Source organism: Onthophagus taurus, chromosome 8 (genome assembly GCF_036711975.1).
Source record: "Onthophagus taurus isolate NC chromosome 8, IU_Otau_3.0, whole genome shotgun sequence".
Classification (NCBI taxonomy): Eukaryota; Metazoa; Arthropoda; class Insecta; order Coleoptera; family Scarabaeidae; genus Onthophagus; species Onthophagus taurus.
The window spans coordinates 15,349,758-15,370,378 of NC_091973.1; the positions used below are offsets into that span (position 1 = coordinate 15,349,758).

Sequence of the window (20,621 nt, forward strand, 5' to 3'; positions counted from 1 at the left end):
GATTAAAAATGTTTAGACTAGCTGTCATAATTTTTGCTCTAGCAGTATATGTGGTTGAAATTATGCCACCACTTACAGAAACACCATATATTTTGTGACCCATATATAAACACCATTATTTATGGAATATAGTATATATCTCGGTAAATGTTGACTTTATAAAAACACATTTTATACAAAAGTTGTTTAATATTTTATTTGCCATAATAAGACAACATTCAATTGTTTATATTTCAGAAAACAAATGAGCAATGAATAACACTTGAATTTTTTTAAATGGCAATGTACCCTTTCGTTAGGCTCATTTGATAGAGATTGTTTTTCTCTTTACGATGATGTAAAATTTTAGTACCCTTATATCAGAAAATGTTTGAAAAAATTTAAAAATTGTTATTAAGAAAATTTTTAGTTTTTTATGAGTTAATATATTTTTTTATTATTTATATTGTATTATTTATTTTAAAATATACCTTTGGTGCTTCCTTATATTTTTATTTTGTATTTATTTTAATAATTAATCTAATAGTAGATGATCAGATAATTGTGCAAATATTCTCATTATTAAAAATGTATTGCCACATTTAGACATTGTTTTGCATTCTACGTAAATTAAATGTTTAAGTTTAAATTAATGATATACAAATTTTTTGATCTATCCGAAAATATTAATCGCTTCAGGTTTGTTTTTCTTGGGAGACACTACGCCGACGTCTCGGTTACTGAGAATACCGAGCTCCACTATGTCTCGGGCAATGTTTGGGACGGAGCAATATTTGCGATGTTGCCGTATTTATACTCCACAAGCAATCAAAACGGACTACACGTTTTAAACCCATTTTATTTAAATTTGCTGCATTTAATAAAAAAATTGAACTCTTTAAATATGATTTACTTTACATTCCACTACCTCGTGATGCATTCCGTTTTTAAAAATTTTTTAAAACGTGATTTTAGAAACGTTACGCGACATTTTTTGAAAAAACTAAATGCATCACTAAAAACTATATAAAAAAATAGAAATTTTGATGTAACAAACATACAAAAATTTTAAACGATGGCTGAATAAAATGGTATTCGTTGTTTTTGCTAATAGGTTATCCTCTTAACGTTACAATATACCATATAATAGATGTGCCAATACTTTTGCGTAAAACTGTACGCATGTTGAGATAGGACACCGCTGAATCAGGTTCACGTAAATCAAGTGTTAACTGCATCATACTTAAAATGTAAAATTGTTTTTGTAATTAAATAGTGCTCAACAAATACATACAAAAGTAATAAAAATAAAATGTATCTAAAAATGTAAAATAATTTTATCGCGCCATCTATTAATAGGAAAGTAAACTATACGTGCCACCAGATGTCGTTTCTGTGACGCATTCTTTCGTTGACCTCGTATTACTTGGTATTAGTTGTACGTGACATCTGGATGATCTGGATGCCATTCGGTTTCCATTTTCCATTCAAAGAAAAGTTGATCTCGAAGAAGCTTCTTTTGTGGTGTTAACGGTTTTTTTCATAAACAGCGCTGTAGAAATCAACAATCGTCGATGTTGCGACAATTTTGCCGCTTGAAATAATGTTAGCAGAGACGTTTTCAGCACGTGATCTGTACTGCAATTTTATTTCAACCATTGACGACACAATTCGTTTTTTGGCAACACGGCGACTTTTATCAAATTCGAAAGAATGTGATAATTGCCACATTACTATGTCGCTGACAAGGAGAGCATGCATCAGCGATGGAAAGCAGTGGACCTGCAAGGAATGCAGAAAAAACGTGTCAATACGAGCCGGCTCATTCTTTCAGAATAGCAAGCTGAAATTGGCACAAATTTTGGACATTATATATGGATGGGCGAGGGAGCACCCGCAGTATGAGGCGGCGCGTGACGCCAAATTGGGAGAAAGATCCACCCACACCATAGTGGATTGGTACAACTTTTGTCGGGACATAACTGAACAGCACCTTGTCGACAATCCTACCCAAGTAGGAGGATTCGATGAGAACACGCTGTTGTCCAAAATGGTGGAAATTGATGAATCGAAATTTTTCCATCGTAAATACCACCGTGGACAATGGCGTGAAGGCCACTGGGTTTTTGGGGGTATTGCACGAGGTAGTGGCAACTGCTTTCTGGTGGAGGTGCCAGATAGAACGAAGAATACCCTAACCCCAATTATTGAAAGGTACATATATACATATTATGTACAGAGTCAGCCAAACTAAACGCCACACTGTTTTTATACAAAGAGGTAAAATAAAAAAATAATATTTAATGTAAAGGATTTGTTTTTGAAAAATTAAACAATTACGTATAAACTGTGGAGCATTGAGTTTAGATGACCCTATATAAATTATATCGGGTAAGCCGTTCCCACTGGGAAATAGGTGGTTAACATAGGAAAACAATTTTTAGTTAATACTTGCTCCCCACATCATTTAATCCAAAATAAAGTTTACAGACTTAAATTTGAGTTGAATATGCTTATTTTAGATTATCGTTAATTACTCCGATTAAATAAATTCATTCGATCTGATAAATTCGGATTTATCGTTAAAAATTTATCAAACGGGAGTATAAAATAAGCGTATATGCGACTTAAATGTAATTGTGTAAACTTTATTTTGGATTTAATGAAGTGTGGAGCAAGTATTAACTAAAAATTGTTTTCCCAAATTAACCGCCTATTTGCCAGTGGAAAAGGAATACTTGAAAATTAAATGAATATGTTTTTTTTTTAGATATGTGCTCCCAGGTACAATTATTATTTCCGACGGGTGGAGGGCGTACAGAAATATTAACCAAATAGGAGGTGGTATTTATGAACACGAGGTAATAACTCATGAAGAAAATTTCGTGGATCCCGACGATCCCACTATTCACACACAGAAATATGAAATATGTGGATGAGGGCGAAGAGGAAACTGAAGCGCCAATGTGGTACTTCAGAAGCCCTCTTTACCTCTTACCTACATGAATTTATTTGGCGCAATAAATTCAAGAGTCGGGATATTTTTTCAGCGTTGCTCGTGTGTGTTAGGGTGCAGTACCCAGTATGGTAAGTATCATATTTATTATTCAATTTTCTATTTCCTATCATTTTTGTTTCATTTTGCAGATAAACTATAGTAAAAAGACTAGTGCATAGTGGAATGCAGATATATTCAACATGAAAAAACATTTTTTTTAATTTTTAAACAATAAAAAACAAATGTTTTGCAGTGGCAACTCGTCAGAGGAGGTATTTATCATTTTGAAGTACTCTTTCTTAACTTTAATTTATAGTTATATACTTTATAGTTATAGTACGTGAAAAATTTTTTTTAATATTTAATTTATCCTCCGCTTTTGAAAGCCCCGCGAGCCGCCGCTGATTTAAAAGTTAAAATTTAAGAAAAACATGTATTTTTCAATTCCGCTTCATAATTATGCCATCTAGTGGCCACAAGCTCAACTAATGGTAGAGCGATGTCTATTTTGTGCGGACACACACACACACAGACACAACCGCTGAGTTCCCCACCCCATGTCAGTTTCATTTCATCACCCTATAATGCAGGATAACCTAGAAATGTCCAAATATTGCACATGTCTCTTGTAACGTTTACCTCAAAACTTCCTTCAATTGTCATCGAATAAAAACAAAAAACATACAAATTTTCAATTCTGCATTGCGAAGATGATTATGAACTAGATATATATGGATTAGGTAAGAATTTTTATAAAAAAATATATAATGAACAGAAACTTATTTTATAATTGTAAATGTATTCTTGAAATTGGCATTTACTTACTAAATTGATTATATTACTTACTTTGTTTTATCAGTTTGTTTTTGTAATTTTTTCTGGCTGCTACTTTGCGCTTAATTCTGTTTGCATCCAAAATAAATAAATTCAATTCCAGGGGCAGTCATTTCTCCAATAAGATGGCGCGACACCACCACCTTCCTGTTCGAGTTTATTTAAACCAATTATTTCCCAATGGATGAATTGGCAGAAGAAGCCCAGTTGACTGGACAGCAATATCATCAAATTTGACTCTGCCGGAATTCTTCCTTTAAGTTTACACAACTGGACCAAATACTTGTGATAAACAAAAAGTCAGAATCTGAGAAGAAGTTTAGTGAATAATTCTTGATGCCTTAGGGAATTGTTAAGAAGATATTAAAAATCGTTTAGGAGCTGCCCAAGGTATATTATTTGAACATTTAGCTTAATTTTAATTTTTTATTCACCCATTTTAATAAAATTTTAATGATATTGCATAATCCCTAATACTACTTTATCTGGCAGTTTCAGTGATATCAAGACTACGTCACATTTCCTCAGCTTGAATTGTTCTTAATATATTCATAAATTATGTTCTTTTAAATCTATCATTCTGACAGATAAAAAATACATTGAGGACATTTACTTCTGAGTAGTTACAATAATACATTTCAATTTAAAATGTAAGATATATTTTTATCTAATATTTTTTTTTTGTATTTTAGGTGATCGGATTTACCGATTTGTGTCAGTTGTTCACCAGTTAACTGTGCACTGAAATTACAAACACCTTTAAGAAATTTATTTTGAACAGCAATGTAGTGACACCGACTATGGTTTTCATATAGTCTAACTTTTGAAGACAATTTCTCAGTTTAACAGGTAATAGTTTAATTATGCTTGTCTTGTTATTTTATGTACTTTTGTTATTATTCCTGTTAGCGTTGTCCTTTTTTGTTTATTTTTTGTTGATTTTTAATTTATTTGTTTTTGGATTCTTTTATTAAATCAACTAAAACAAATTAAAAATGGATTTAGCTAAATCTACACTTGGAAATTTTGCATAAATAATAGTTATGATGGCTCAGTTCGATTTTCACTTGTCATTTTCAATTCAGATAATTTATTTTATTTTTTTTTTGTCTTATTAAATTCAGAGCATAACATTTTCGCATTTAACCCATTGACGCCTGGGTAGTTTTTTTTTTGTTTTATCTTGTTTTTTTTTTCTTTCAGAATATTACTTAATTAGTCAGACAGTTATTTTATTTCAAAGTATGTTTTTTTTCAAGTATTATATATATCATATGCTGGGCACCAGCAAGGTTTATATATTAAAGGTTGTCTAAGTTCCTATGCTGCAATACTTTGATTTTAGTTTGTGGGCGAGGGGCAAGAGCAGGAGTGTTTCGTGACGTAAGCGATCACGGACTGCGCACGCAACCTCATGGCCATGTGGTGCTCCATGCATTTGTTTAATTTGAATTGCTTGGCGGTATTATTTTCCACATGTGACATAATGCGCAGTGTGGTTGCGTACGAACCTAGACAACCTTTTATATATAAACCTTGGGGCACCAGTGGTTTTGGTGCACCAGGTAGTGTCAACCTTACCTGAGTAAACAAAACAACTGCAAGATAAAAAATCTAGAGAAAATATGTAAAAATGTGTTGTTATTTTGGTGTATATTTGAAGTATAATATATTTTAATGCAAATCATACAAGGTAATATATGTATATTATTTTATATGGTAAAGTCTGAAACAATTATCAGGGTGCAAAGCAATGTTACATTTGATGCAAATGTATTTTGCACATTTTCCACAACTTTCGCATCTACGTTGTGTTGCTATTTTATCAACTATATGATTCGTTGTGTCGTATCGCACTTCGTTAAGAACAACTTTAGAAGATTTAGGCTTCGGACCAGCTACATAATCTGGAGCTGTTAGAGTTGCTAGTACTATTCTTCTTATAAAGTCGAGCATCTTTGTTTTAGGATTTGCGAATCGGTATAGTAACCACATATTTACAATAGCAAAGCTATTTAGGCAAAATCGTACGTATGGCCAATACCATTTCATAGATCTTATTCTGATTCTATAAAGACCTCGTTGCTTGTCGAATAAATCAACCCCGCCCATTCCTTGGTTATACAGACTTATCAGTGTTGGTTGATCGACTGTAATAATTGACTTTTCTTTTTTCGACCATCGCTTACAACTGCCCTTTGAAAAACATAAATCAGAATCCAGAACATTTGTCGCCAAGGTCACTTGATTATTAACATTCCAACGTATTAGTGATACTCCATTGGCTATATCCGTTAAACCATGTATTGATCCTCTACTCTCTTTCTTCAAATCCTTCAGTGGAGCTTTTCTATTCTATCTGACCTTATTGTACCAATGCAATTTATGTTGTATGATTGAAATGTATGCTGCAACATCAGCGAGTTGAATAAATGTACAAATATTGCTACAAAAATATAATGAGTGCTTTGTTTAGGTATATGGTCTAAGCAGAGCTTTTCGCATACACTAGAGCCCAAAGTCTTTCCTTGAATTTTATCACCAGCTCCACAATACGGACTAAATTTTAGTAGATAACCTTCAGATCTCGTTAGACACCAAATTTTAAAATCATATCTTATAGGCTTTCCTTTTATAAATTGCTTCATGCCCATAGTACGGTTCCATTGCTTCATCTATAGAAAATGATGTACCTAGTCGCTCGAACATTTTCTGTGACTGGTTATTTACGTGATCCAGTAGTGGCTGAATTTTGTAAAGTTTGTTGCCAGGATCAATATTGGAATTGTCATTGAAGTGCAGGTATTTGTGAAGAAGCTCAAATCTATTACATGAAATGCTATTACTCACCAAACTGTTGTAAGTGTCTGCCTTAGTTTCCCAATACAGTCTATGATTAGGAACTTTGCTATAACCTGACAAAAGAAGAATAGCAAAATATTTATATAGCACATCTGTCGTGACGCGAAAGTCGTGGACACCTTTGAAAGTTGCATATTTCTCCATTTCATTGCACACAAATGTCATAAATTCTTCATTATAGAATAATCTCAAAATATCGATAGGCTCTAGATTTTCATCCTTTATTTTCTGTACAAAATTAGGTGCTGGTGTTGCAGAAATTTTAACTTTATCTGAATTCCTTACGAAGTTTCTTGTTTCTCATTTTCGCGTTTTTATATTATTCCTAATTTCTTTATCTCTCAATTCTTTCTTGAAGAGCATAGCTAAAGGGATATTCATATCGTCATCATCATTAGATGTAATTTTCTGATGTCTTGTGCAGTAGCACTTCTTCCTTCTCATTGTCATGATTTGTACCAAAAATTTCCATGGGGCCTCTTAGAACACCTTTGTCAATTGTTCTAACGGAAGCTTCATTTTGTTCATCACTTGATGCATCATCTATATCTGTATCTGCTCTGTCTTTAGGTGGAAAGAGAACTAGTACTATTATTAATTTTACCTAAATTTGTACTACCATTTACTTGTAAATAGTACTCGTCATCAGAACTAAGTTCTTCGAAAAAGTTGAGTAATTGTTCAGAATCACGGGGATCCGATGCGTTGTAAAATTTTTTTCTGCGATAAAACAAAAACAACTCAACAACGTCCACCGTATAATATATCATATGTTATGTATTTATTGAAAAAAACGAGATAAAAGTATTGAAAACCGGGAAATCAACAATTGATAGTAATATTGGTAGTGTATAGACAAGGTATTGTTGATCAAAAATATTTTAAAATGAATCGAACCAAATAATAAATATCAATAAACTTACCTCAACGGCATTTTCACTTTTCACAATAACACCGACTAGTTCTAAGTGACAAAGAACTGGTTTTTAGTTCAAATAAACAATATACTAACTATATTTTGATAGAATATACTTATAAATATATTTCTAACTAAAATCACATAAGTTTACTTGCTTATCCACATTTCACTTAACCTCAAATGTGCATATGTAAAACTGATGATAAATCAGATGCTGGGCGTCAATGGGGTGGTTTTTCTCAATATTCTCTAAGAGTGCTAGAAGTTTCTAAACCAAATTGAAAAAACTGCAAAAATAAATTATTCTATCATAACCCTATGATAGAATAAAAAAGGTTTCCGCGGACCGATCCAACTCAAAAATTGCCTAATGATTTTACTTGATATTAGTTTACACCGTACCAAATTTCAACGCTTTATCATAAATAGTGTTTAAGATATTTAGAAAAATGTGTTAAAATTTCCTAACTTTGCTGGCCTGTATCTTTGCAATTTGAGGACTTTTACTAATTTTAATAGTTATCATTTTCACTCTTGTATATGTGGATACATTTGTTCCCTGAGTCACCGAAACACCCTGTATAAATCAGGGTAATAATGTTTTTTTATTTATTATTTTTATGCAATTGTTTTATGTAAATGATTGTTAACTGCAACTTATTGCCGACTTTTTCATATTAAAAATGAAATTCAACAGTTTCTGAAGATAATGTAATGTAGATATTTTTTTATAAGTTACGCTGCATCAAGTTACGCTTCTCATGGCAGTCAACGTGTTAAACTTTCATTTACTTCTTTTTCGCCTCTAGCTTAGATTTGCTATATTCGACAAGGAATCCCTTTATCTCACTTTACACTTTTTGTTATCTCATCCATATAGGTTATGACTTGAGTTGGAGTCGATCCTCCACCTTGTATAAGACCTTCTTTTGTCATGAATTCTTTTGATTTTAAGTTTTTATAGGTCACTGTATTAACATTGCTCTTATACAGGCTGATTCTCAACCTATACGCATAAACTTGGGGATTTATTTCTTATGATAAATAATGATTAATAGATGGAACAGATTGTAGTAAAAGTTTTATAATATCTTATATAATCGGCAACATCTAGATAATGTGTTTTCTGGAAGATGGATAGGACGAGGTGGTCCAATGACTTGGTCATCGCGATCTCCCGACCTCAATCCTCTTGATTTTTATTTTAACTTAATAATAATAATAAATCCTTTATTTTCAACCATACAATACAGTACAATGCGATCAAGAAAGCCGGTCCGCTAAAAACTACTTTCCCAAGCGCTTGATACCAATACTTACTGCCCTCGTCACAGCGGTCACACCCTCCTTCCACTTGATTTAATAGTGGTGGGGAAATGGGAGGAAACTTTTAGTTTAGTAAACATAACCTTAAAAACTGACACGCACAAAATTAAAAATTTTACTCTCGTTAAAGAAAATTCGAAATAAATTCTCTCTGGAGTTAGATTGGTGGATGTAAATTTAAATTATGATGAAAATAATTAAAAAGGATTAATTAATAAAAAGAAAACCCTTTAAACTATTCTTTTGTAATTAATTTATTTCATAAATCAAAAAAAGATCTTTTATTTTATTATAAAAATAAAGGTTTAGAAGTTTTATTTATTATAAAACGAATTCAAAATCTTGACCATTCTTTTCTAAACATAAAGTGATTCTTCTTTTCATATTATCGAAGACCTGTACAAGTTGCTCTGCAGTTATTTGTTGAACATTGTGTAGTATTGCATCTTCCAATTCTTCTATGGTCTGTAAACGGTTTTTGTAGACAGAATTTTTGAAATGACCGAATAAAAAGAAATCTAGTGGGGTTAGATCGGGTGAGCGAGGTGGCCAACATCCTCTACTGATTACTCAATCATCATGAAATTCATGAAGGAATCTTTTGTTTGTTCATGCAGTTGCATTGTCATGTTGAAAAAACCCTTCTTTCAATTCATCATCATGTAATTATTCAATGAATTCTTGTAACAAAGCACTTTGACAACTTTCCTAATGTCATGACATAAGGTAATTCAGTACATTTTCCAGGCATGTCTCCCTAAATTCTTCTACACAAAGACTTGTTGAATATTTTCATACCCCATTTTGATCTTTTACTCTATTTCGAAGATAAGATTTGAAAAGAAACTTTGAAACTTTTCTTCTAAGGTGAACGGTATGATTTAACCTAAAAATAAATCAACGAAATTTATACCAAACCGATTTAAAATAAAATAATTATTTACCTTAGAGAAAAATCACAATCGAATTTTTGTCTTAATAAAGACAGATAATATTAAATAAAACCGCAATAAATTCATAATGAAATATTGAAAACTCCAAACGTGGCCAAAACCAAGAACACGACTCTGAGCTCAGCTGATCGAAACCATTGAAACTAAAAATCGATATCACCTCGTCGACCAATAAGAACGTTGAAAATTAAAAACAAGTAGAAATGGGAGGAGGCTGTGACAAGGAAAGTAAGTATTGGTATCAAGCGCTTGGGAAAGTAGTTTTTAGCGGACCGGCTTTTTTGATCTCTCGGTATTATCAAAAAAATATATATACATATATACAGGGCGTATCTGAATGACGTGCCCAAACTTCAGGGGGTGATTCTTTAGGCAATTTTAAGGGTACTTTGATATATAAACCATGGGCGACTTCGGCTCCCCTAAGGAGCTACACCCCTCCAAAAATGGTGGAAAATTTTGGTTAAATTTGCTTTTCTCAAAAACCATAAACGCTAGGAAAATTAAATTTGGGGAATATGTTTAACTCATAATAGGGCACGTTTTGACCCTATTTGTACTTTCAACCTACCCTTCTAAACTGCTAAACGTAACCACCCCCGTTCAATTTATGCCTAGATTTTTTTTATGAAGATGATAAATACATTGGAAAATTTTCAGTTAGACAGATAAAACTATTCTAAAACTTTTTTGTCTCTCTGATGTTCTTCTAGAATTTAATAATTTCTGAAAAAAAAAAATTAAGCAAACACTAACTGTTAAGTTGTAGGGTTGTTAATCAACAGTTGGAATGAATTTTTAATGAAAAAATCTTAGTAGGCTTTGCAATCTTTGTTAGAAATATTTTTGACATTTAAATTTCAGTGGTTTTCTTACTATTATTATAGTTTTATTTAAAATTTTAAAACGTCCAGTGAACGAGCGTAAAATACGTAAACTTTATTCAAAAATTAATTTGAAAAACAATAATAATAGTAAGAAAAACACTGACATTTAAACGTCAAAAATATTTCTGACAAAGATTGCAAAGCCTACTAAGATATTTTTATTAAAAATTCATTCCAACTTTTCATCGACAACCCCGTTGTTGAACGGGCAGTGTTTGCTTTATTATTTTTTTTCTCAAAAATTAGTGGTTTTTGGAAAAATTTTAGAGAGACAAAAAAGTTTTAGGATACTTTTATCTACCTATGGAAAATTTTTCTAATGTATCTATCATCTGCATAAAAAAAATGTTTGCAAAAATGTAAAGGGGGTGGTTACGTTTAGTAGTTTAGAAGGGTAGGTTGAAAGTACAAATAGTATCAAAACGTGCCCTATTATGAGTTAAACATATTCCCTAAATTTCATTTTCCTAGCGTTTATGGTTTTTGAGAAAAAAAAATTAAACCAAAATTTTCCGCCATTTTTGGAGGGGCGTAGCTCCCGAGGGAGGCCGAAGTCGCCCATGGTTCATATATTAAAGTACCCTTAAAATTCACTAAAGAATCACCCCTTGAAGTTTGTTGAAGTCATTCAGATACACCCTGTATACATATTTAATCGTTTTAAGACTTTTACTTATATTACTACTTATTTAAGATGTTTATGTTGTGGAGTCAAATTGCCCTTAAACCTTAAGTTCAATGTATGCACATCAGATCTAAATTTTATTTTATGGTAAAGACAAGCAGGTTTCCCGCCAATAACAACAGTGTGGAACAGCGTAGCGGAGTGAAGCAGTCTTCGATTGCACATATTTAACCATGGAACAACTTTATGCTTGTAAGATACGTGCTGCCGCCTCCTAATACCGTATATTAGCCCCAAGCAGGCATTTTGTATACTCTGCAGCTTACACCTATCTCTGGCGGAAATATTAGGTCCATAAACAACATCACAGAAATTCAGATGAGAAAGAACTAACGTTTCACATAATAAAATTTTAGTTCTCAAAGGTAGAAAACAGCGTCATTTTTAATGCCGCATACGATCGCTACGTACACTTATTAACGTACTTCGAAAAGGTGAGCCCCTCATCCAGTAACAAACCTAATCTGCGGACGCAAGTTTTTAGTGGTATGCATTGACACTTCTAGTTTTTTTAGAACCAAACAAAATTAATTCGGTTTTCGCAGCATTCAAACGTAAAGAATGTTTACGGGACAAAACTCCTAACTGTTCAAGTTCATTCAACCTATCACAGGCAGTGTCTACCTCGTGGTGAAAAACGAGATGTATAGCTGCGTGTCATCAGCATAAAAGTGACAATTAGAGTGAGACAAAAATTTTATGAAAGAAATCTAAATAGAGTATAGAAGGGGTCCCAGAAGCGATCTCTGTAAACCTCAACACATTGCACCTGATCACGAAGATAGCTAAGCAAAATCGCAAACATTACTGAATGATTCAGAGTATCGAAGGCCTTACTACAATCAAGCAAGCAGAGTAAGGTCATTTTACCCTCATCAGATGCCCGCAACACATCGTCGACTATGCTGAGCAGTGCTGTCGCACATCCATGACACTTCCTAATACCCGATTGTACGCTGGGCAGAATATTGCAAATATTTACATATTCCTTCAGCTGCGCTTCAATAATTCTTTCAGCCAACTTTCCCAAAACAGGCAGAATACTTATTCGTCTTAAGTGACCAAACACTGTAACATTTGACTTTCTTGGTAATGGCTTGACCAACATGCAGGGAAGACACTTTCTGCAAGATAAGCATTTATTAAATGAGTAAGATATAGTACTATATGTGGGGAACGCAATTGAATAAATGAAATGTTTAGACCATGAACGCCCGCACAGTTTTTGCGAAGAGATGCAATAATCTGTAACACAGTCTTCACTAACCTCACGGAACTTGAATGAATTGTTATTAACTGGATTGGAAATGTAAAAGTTATACAACTCCCGACTCATTGACATTGCAGGAATAGAGTCTACAAAAAAATCATTAATTTGTTACGGATCTTTTAAACAATCGTGAATTATTGTTTTTCCCTTTGGAGCTACATTTACATGCCTTAAAAAGTCCTATATTTCTCGACCATGATAAGCACATTTCCCAAGAGTATACTCAAAATATGCACGCTTTTCCCTACGAATCGCTTGATTTGTTAAATTACGCAAGGACTTATAATATTCCCATGTCGCTTGACTATTACTTTTCTTAAAAGACCCATATGCAGAATCTCTGAGACGCTGCATTTTTCGAATTGTGTAAGTCAACCATGGGGCCGGCGGTTTAGTGAAACGGGCGGTAATTATAGGCACATGCCGATCCATCAAATCAATTAAAAGAGTATTAAAATAATCCGCCTTATCATTTATGTCCACTATATCAAATATATTAAAAAAAGGTAGTTGAAATATATCAGATTGAAAGCGATCGTAATCAAAATTATTATAAGATCTGAAGGTTCGTAAATACGAACAAGACTCTTTATGTTTTACATCTAGTAAACAATAGGTCAAGTCTTGGTCAGATGCTTTAAAGTAACTAACGCCACTATCAAGAACCAAATTCAGATCAGATATAAAAATTAAATCAATTAAAGTTGAAGAGGAAACTGTAACGCGAGAGGCCGTTTGTATTATTTGAGTTAGACCAAAATAATTCATTAAATCAAGCAGTATTCAGTTTCGTATCCATTTCTCTACTATAGTTTTCTTGGTGTTTTTGAATGTATTTGTTGGTGCAAATCGTAATGGTGTTTATTATAACTATGTTGAAAAAATACTTTCAAATTTCTAAATAATTCTTGGTACCTTTTAGCGAAGCTTTTGGACCCGGCAAATGTTTTATTATATTCTCGGCATGCGTTCTTACATTTCGACGTGAACCATGTTTTTGCCATTTTGTAGAATGGTCCTGTTCACTACAAGAATTTTCCGCCTCCTCTTTATCGGCAAGATTTTCCGCTACTTCGTCATCTTCTTCGCAGTCTTCTAAGTTTTCATCGTCTTCTTCCTCTTCCATCTCTTGCAAACACACGTCCATAAGTCGGCTCAATCGTTCTTGTTCTTTTTTGTATGTAGCCATTGCTTATTACACTTTTGAACTTCACAGCACCGTCGCTTATAGCGGACTCACCGACTCCGCAATTTAAAATACAAAGTAAAGAAGGGTATAAAAACGACTTAAATATTGGATAAATCTTCTAAATGGTGAGTACTCCAGGTACATAGAACTCTAAACGTTTACTCCGAAGTGTTTTATTGTCATACCATAAAATATGTTGGTGCGGGACACCGCAATTTAAAATACAAAGTAAAGAAGGTTACAAAAACGGCTAAAATATTGGCTAAATGTCCTAAATAGTGTGTACTCCAGGTACATAGAACTATCAACGTTTACTCCGAAGGGTTTTATTGTCATATAACAAACTATTTTTGTGAGGACTATGAGTCCGCGTGTGAGTAACGAAAGGTTAATGGCACCTTGTTCCTCCAACCTAGTGATGTCTTTTCGAATAATTAAAGGAATGTAATTGTTATCAATTCTTTCTCGTAATTTTGTTTTTAAATTATAGATTTCATTTGACACTTCCGTAATTGAAATTTTGCCCCTTTAATAATTTTCACAGCATTGTGAAATAATGTAGCTTGGTTGTGGATGAACTGAAGCAAATTTGCGATGTGTTATTTTCAAAAAAGAGCTGCAATATTCTTGGACATTTATCTTGTGATAAAAAGTATGATTTTAATGGTTCGTATATTTTTAAAATATTTTCTACAGCTGGTAAAAGAGCTAACCATCGTGTTTTGCTGTAACCAAGAATTCTTTTATATTCGATTTCTGCGCTTTCACAAAGATCCTTCAAACTTTCAACACGCACAGTATAAAAATAAAAATATAAAAATAAAAAAATAAAAATAAAAAAAATAAAAATAAAAAAAAAAAATAAAAAAATAAAAAAAAAAAAAATAAAAATAAAAAAAAAATATATAAAAATACGAATAAATTTTTGCAATAATATTTTCAATATCAACTGGAAGTAAGTTAGATGCTGTTTGAATAGTATTATGTAGAATGTGCGCTGCACAACCTACTCCAATAATTTTTTGGTTCAAATGTTCGTTAAGTTTCGTAAAAACGTTATTGATCTAACTTTTCCAGCAAAATTTGCGTTAGTGTTATCCGCACAATAGGCAATAATTTTATTGTTCAACTTATTAAAATAGTACTTATTGAATCAAAAATTATTTGTGAAGTTTCACCCGGCAATTAAACAAAATCTAATATTTTAATTTTAATTCCTGTTTCTGGATCAAAAAATCTAACAATTGTGGGAAATAATTTTAAATCTTTATGGTTGGAAGCATCAGAATATATGGATATAAATGCGCATTTTTCTAATTCTTTCTGCAATTGGGAAAACGAACATGGTGAAAAAACATTACAAATAATTGCTTCGTGTTTTGTCCTTGCACATGCAAATTTTTTGTCGTATAATGTTTTGATCATTCGCGACGTACAATCCAGTGATCTGAAACATTGATTGTGGTTTATGTGTGGAATCTTGTGGAAAGCAAATAGCCCTTCCGCTAATGCTAGTTGTTTTTCCGTGTTGCCAAAGCAAGCACTGCGAAAAAACTGTTCCATTTTAGACGAGGAAACGGCATTATTCAAAAATCTTTTGCACCTCTTTGTCGCTAGATGTTTAGTAATAATTTCATATTTTCCCTGCATACCTTTATAAGTTTATTTTAAATACTAAATATACAGTGCGCGCGTAATGTACGGAAACATGAAGAAATCTTTTTAATGGCTTGATCAATTTAACAAAAATTTATGTGTATGGCTTATTATAGTTATTATGTATAACTTACATAACTTTACGAATTCAAATTTTCTGTTAGCGATGTTGCTAAATTTATAGTTTCTGCGATAAAATTATAAAACCTTTTTTTTTTTAATGAGACACTGTATATTTTTACACTTTATAAGAGATACATTTATTACCTATTCAGTGATATATTTGTATACCTAGGTTTGTAAATGTAATTGCTTACAAAATGAATGGTTTCTGATGACATAAGCGCTATTTCTTCTGTAATTCAATCCTATTCACGTAAATTTTACCTTTTAAATATCCCCATAAGAAATAATCCAGTGGTGTTAAGTCGAGAGATCTTGCTGGCCATTCCCTTCTTCCTGTACCAAAAGGAAAGTTGCCTCGTCAGAAAAATGATTTATTTACGCATCCTTTTGCATCCTCCGATGTGGATCATTTTCGTTCAATTCTTGAACAAATTGTACTTATAAGGATGCCATTTTTCTTCCTTAAGGATCTTGCGTACGGAACTTTGGCTAATTTCATTCTCCGTTCTGTTAAATGTGCCATATCTTTTTATCACAAGTTTAGTTTTAATAAACCGTCCAAAACTAATTACTCTTAGAACTTAAGTTCTCAAAGTAGATCTCATTCGAATTTTGTAAAAGGCCTTTTCATACACACTAGCAGTCTGTCAAAAGTGGTTTTTGTTGCAAAAACAAGTTTCGTATCATTTATTTTTCTTTCATGGCCCTCATTTGTTGAGGGCAAAAATTGTAAATTGTAATTTCTAAGCAATTACATTTACAAACCTAGGTATACAAATATATTACTGAATAAATAATAAGAATATCTCTTATGAAATTTAAAAATATAGTATCTCATTTAAAAAAAAAGTTTTATAATGTTATCTCAGAAACTATAAATTTGGCAACATTGCCGATAGAAAGTTTGAATTCGCAAGGTTATGTATCCTATATACATAAAAAAATTTTCAAATTGAAGAAGCCGTTAAAAAGATGTTTTCATGTTTCCATACATTACGCGCGCATTGTATGTATCAGTAATAAATTCAATTCAAAAGACATATTTAAATTACAACAAATACAGGTGTAAAAAATCTCCGTTGTCACTTTTGTCGAGTTGGTTGATCATTCTTTCTCCATAATCGTGTTTTCTTCCATGGTTTCATGGTAAAGTTATTTGCTTTCAAAATTACCCAACAAGAAGATATCTTCTGTGTATCTTCCAACACACACAAGTTTGGTTTAAATTAACATTAATAATGAAACTACTAAAAATTTTTTAACATAAATGAACAACCAATTATAATTTTCTCCTACTACGCACCATGTGAAAGCATTCACAATAATAATTTTTCCTAATAATTATGAAGTGTCAAATAGATAGTGCATATAAATTAATGAATTGCAATGGTTATTAATTAGTTAATTACATGTTTTTCATTTTGTTTCAGCTTGTGGACGAATTGCATGGATTTAAGATGGTCAATCATTGTGCAAATAAAATGGGGCCATTACACTGATAGTAAATACAGTCATAATTAGTGTACCCGACGTCATCATTGCAAGTGTGCAACCAATATCACAGCATTGGTGTTGCAATACGCGATTTGCGCATTTGGTTGCATACTTCCAATAATAACGTCGGGTATGATGAATTAACACGGTGTATTTTGTCTGATATTCAATGGAACTTCCTTCAGTGGGTCTATCAAATTAATCACGAAATAGGAAAATTGATGCTGAACGTGACTTTCCACTGTTACATGTGGGTTATTATCAGACCAACATATATTTGTATATTATTTCCACAATATGCTGCTGAGATATCTTAAAGATTTCATATTTGTGATATGTAGTTAAGAACCAGTCTTTTATGGCTGTGCTATGGATAGTAGACAAGTGTTCTACAAAGAGTAATTGCCACATAGCTTCAGAATAATTCTTTGTGGAATGCATGTGTACGTGCAACCTGTACATTTTGGGATCTGTTTTTTGATAATTTGTTTTGTTAAAGTATCCATAATGTAACTCTTGCTTATAAGTCTATGGAGAGTTGCCGTATGAGGGGAGGAAGCTCTAGGGACGGGCCAGGCTCGGTCATGTGACCATTTTCACTCATTTTTAAGCGTCTCATCTATGCACGGATGCACCACCTACTGTTTTTAATGAAACAACTTTTATTGCGGACTTCGGATATAACGGACAAATTTATTACAGACAACAAATTTTATTTCGCTTTTATTTACCAAATATTTATAGGTCCTTACAAAAAATATGTATAAAATCAATTTATATTTATTTAATAATTAATATATTTAATATAATTAAATAAGTCATTTATTTATGTTTTGAAATTAACTAATATTGAATTTTTTCACATTTTGTTATAATAAATGTTGGAAATGTTGTCCATTTTGATCTAAACATAAGGTCACTCTTCGTTTCATATTGTTGAACACATTTTGCAGTGTTTCTGGAGTAATACCTTGAACGGCTTCTGTAATTGCTTCACGTAATTCATCCAAATTATGTAATTGATTACAGGATACTTTAGTTTTTAAGTATCCAAACATAAAATAATCTAATGGCGTCAAGTCAGGTGAGCGAGGAGGCCATCGATCTCTGCTTTACCCTGTCATCAAACAACTGATGCAAATGTTCCAATGTCCTTCCTGCGGTATGTGTAGTTGCTCCATCTTGTTGGAAGTAACCCTGCCTCAATTCATCATCGTGAAGTTGCTCGATAAATTGATTTAGAATTATTTCTCGATAATTTGTTGCATTGATGTTTTCATCAAAGAAAATAGGGCCAATAATTCTTCTTCTAGACATTGCCAACCAAACACCAACTTTTTGAGGATGTAAAGGACTTTTAACAAACACATGTGGATTTTCTGCAGCCCATATTCGACAGTTTTGTGAATTTACATAACCACTCAAATGAAACCATGCTTCGTCACTGAAAAATGTGAGGTCTAACATGTTATCATTATTTAAAACTTCGTTAAACCAATGACAGTACTGCAGGCGACGAGGAAAATCAGGAAACTGCAGCTGATGAACCACAGTCACCTTGTATGGATGCATACCCAACACTTTTTTACAAGCCTTTTGACATGAACCAAGAGATAAATTTGTTTGTGCTGATAAGCATCGTAAAGATTTCTTGGGGTTTGTTTCTATTCTTTCACGAACATCTTCAACGACATCTTCTGTAAGAACTGTGGGCCGGCCAGTAGATTTTCCTTTACAAACTGATGACGTTTCTCTAAATCTTTTAATTATACGGCGCACATGTTGAATAAAGGAATCAGAAATAACGTTGACTTCAGGAAACTTCTCTTTAATTTTTTAGTAATGATGAATGTACCTTCAATCTTATATGGGATAGCATCCCAGGTCCATAAAGCTGTCCCTCAATATTGCGATTTTCATCTTCTTGTTACTTTGAGGATTTTTTTCTCAATCGAGCTTCTTTTGCCTTCACGGTAAGTGAGCGTTCGGACAGCTTTATACGCTTCTCGTCAGGTTCTACACAAAAATTGTAGCAATTAGTGCCTATAGTAATGCTTAAAGCTTGCATTATGCGCATAACAGTGATCATCCCATCGTTAAACTGTCCCACAGCGATATCTGAGCAAATGTCCAAAACCTTTTTGCCACTAGAAGTACTTTTAGGTGCAATCGCCCATACAGTTGTATGTATGTATGTAAGGAAAGGGAAGTGCAGTCGTTCCCGCACACCGCACTTAGGCCCCATTGGACGCCTTGTGCATACTCCCAACATAACCTCTTTTACATCAACCAGCCTAGGGAATTACCGAAGGCCAGGATATTACTCAGAGGTAAGTTCCTGATAACATCTGTGGTCGGCCATGCCTCCCCGAGGATCCTCATTCTGAGGTCTGCTAGAGAGGGGCAATCACACAAGATGTATCTAGCGGTATCGTCGTCCTGTTCACAGGCTCGACAGAGAGGAGAGTTTGCAAGCTTCATATTGTGAAGGTGCTTGTTTACTTGTTTATATTGGATAGTAACACGATTGTATTTCGCGGCTTCTTCCAACGCTAGATGCCAGTCCATTATTAGTGCAGACGTTATCTTAACGCTAAAACAGATTGCCTACTGTCTGTATAAATAGTATAACAATTACCGCGTTCGTTGGAGTCAAGAATACTTGTATGACGGAGGTACCTTTACCTAGAGGTTCTGAGAGGCGTATTCGAGGATGATGGGAAAAGACCACCGCTCCCGCCCCGTTCCGTCTTTTTGAGCCCACACAGTTGCGTTAAAACTTTCGTTACTGTTCTGAGTAAATCCACTCAAGCAACGATTCAGTTTTCAGTAGTTCAGTTTTGCTGAGATCATTGTATAGGTTTAAGCTCATCGAAAATTACTAGTTGCATTGGTGATTTATGCTTATATTCCGCCAGTTGGTTTTCTGCTTTGACTAACTGCCAGGTACACCATGAATCGGCACCGCACGGACATTTTTCATGTTGTGGTTGCTCGTTTGTGGATATTTTGTGGTAAAGTGTGGCCCATACTGCCTCTCTCATTTTTTCGATAGAATCTGAGTTTCTTCTAATTGTTAGCCCGTAATAAATTGTTAATTTATCGATTAATTTTGCAGTCAGCTTTCTCTTTTCTCTCAGACTTTATCGTTGTTTTTTCATATTCCTGAGTCGGGTGCCCATGCATTTTTGTACGTGATGAATGCATTTTTTTTCACGATATTCCCTCCTTCGTATGGTTGTACATCCAACAAACCTTTAAAAGTTTTGCTGTCCCCATCGCCAATGTAATGAATATACTTTACACCGTATAGTTCTTCGGAGCGTTGGAAAATTTCAATCACGCTGTCTACCTCCATTTTCCCCGATGACTCTTCATGGTTTGATGGGCAGTGGTCGCGTTTTTTTTTTTTTTTTTCATTTACTTACAATTACTTTTGGCCT

General features: G+C 33.2%; 1 long non-coding RNA gene across 3 annotated transcripts; it reads left to right on the forward strand.

Moving 5' to 3' along the window:
• The first annotated feature begins 1,408 nt into the window (after positions 1–1,408).
• On the forward strand, positions 1,409–18,075 carry LOC111415684 (uncharacterized). Of its 3 annotated transcripts, none has more exons than XR_002706430.2 (6): positions 1,409–2,193; positions 2,750–3,066; positions 3,127–3,249; positions 3,915–4,201; positions 4,504–4,660; positions 17,115–18,075. It is a non-coding gene; the product is annotated as an uncharacterized lncRNA (long non-coding RNA). The 3 variants fall into 3 exon arrangements; XR_011641286.1 differs by lacking the exon at positions 1,409–2,193 and adding an exon at positions 2,285–2,370; XR_011641287.1 differs by lacking the exons at positions 1,409–2,193; positions 2,750–3,066; positions 3,127–3,249 and adding an exon at positions 3,286–3,717.
• Positions 18,076–20,621: the final 2,546 nt, after the last annotated feature.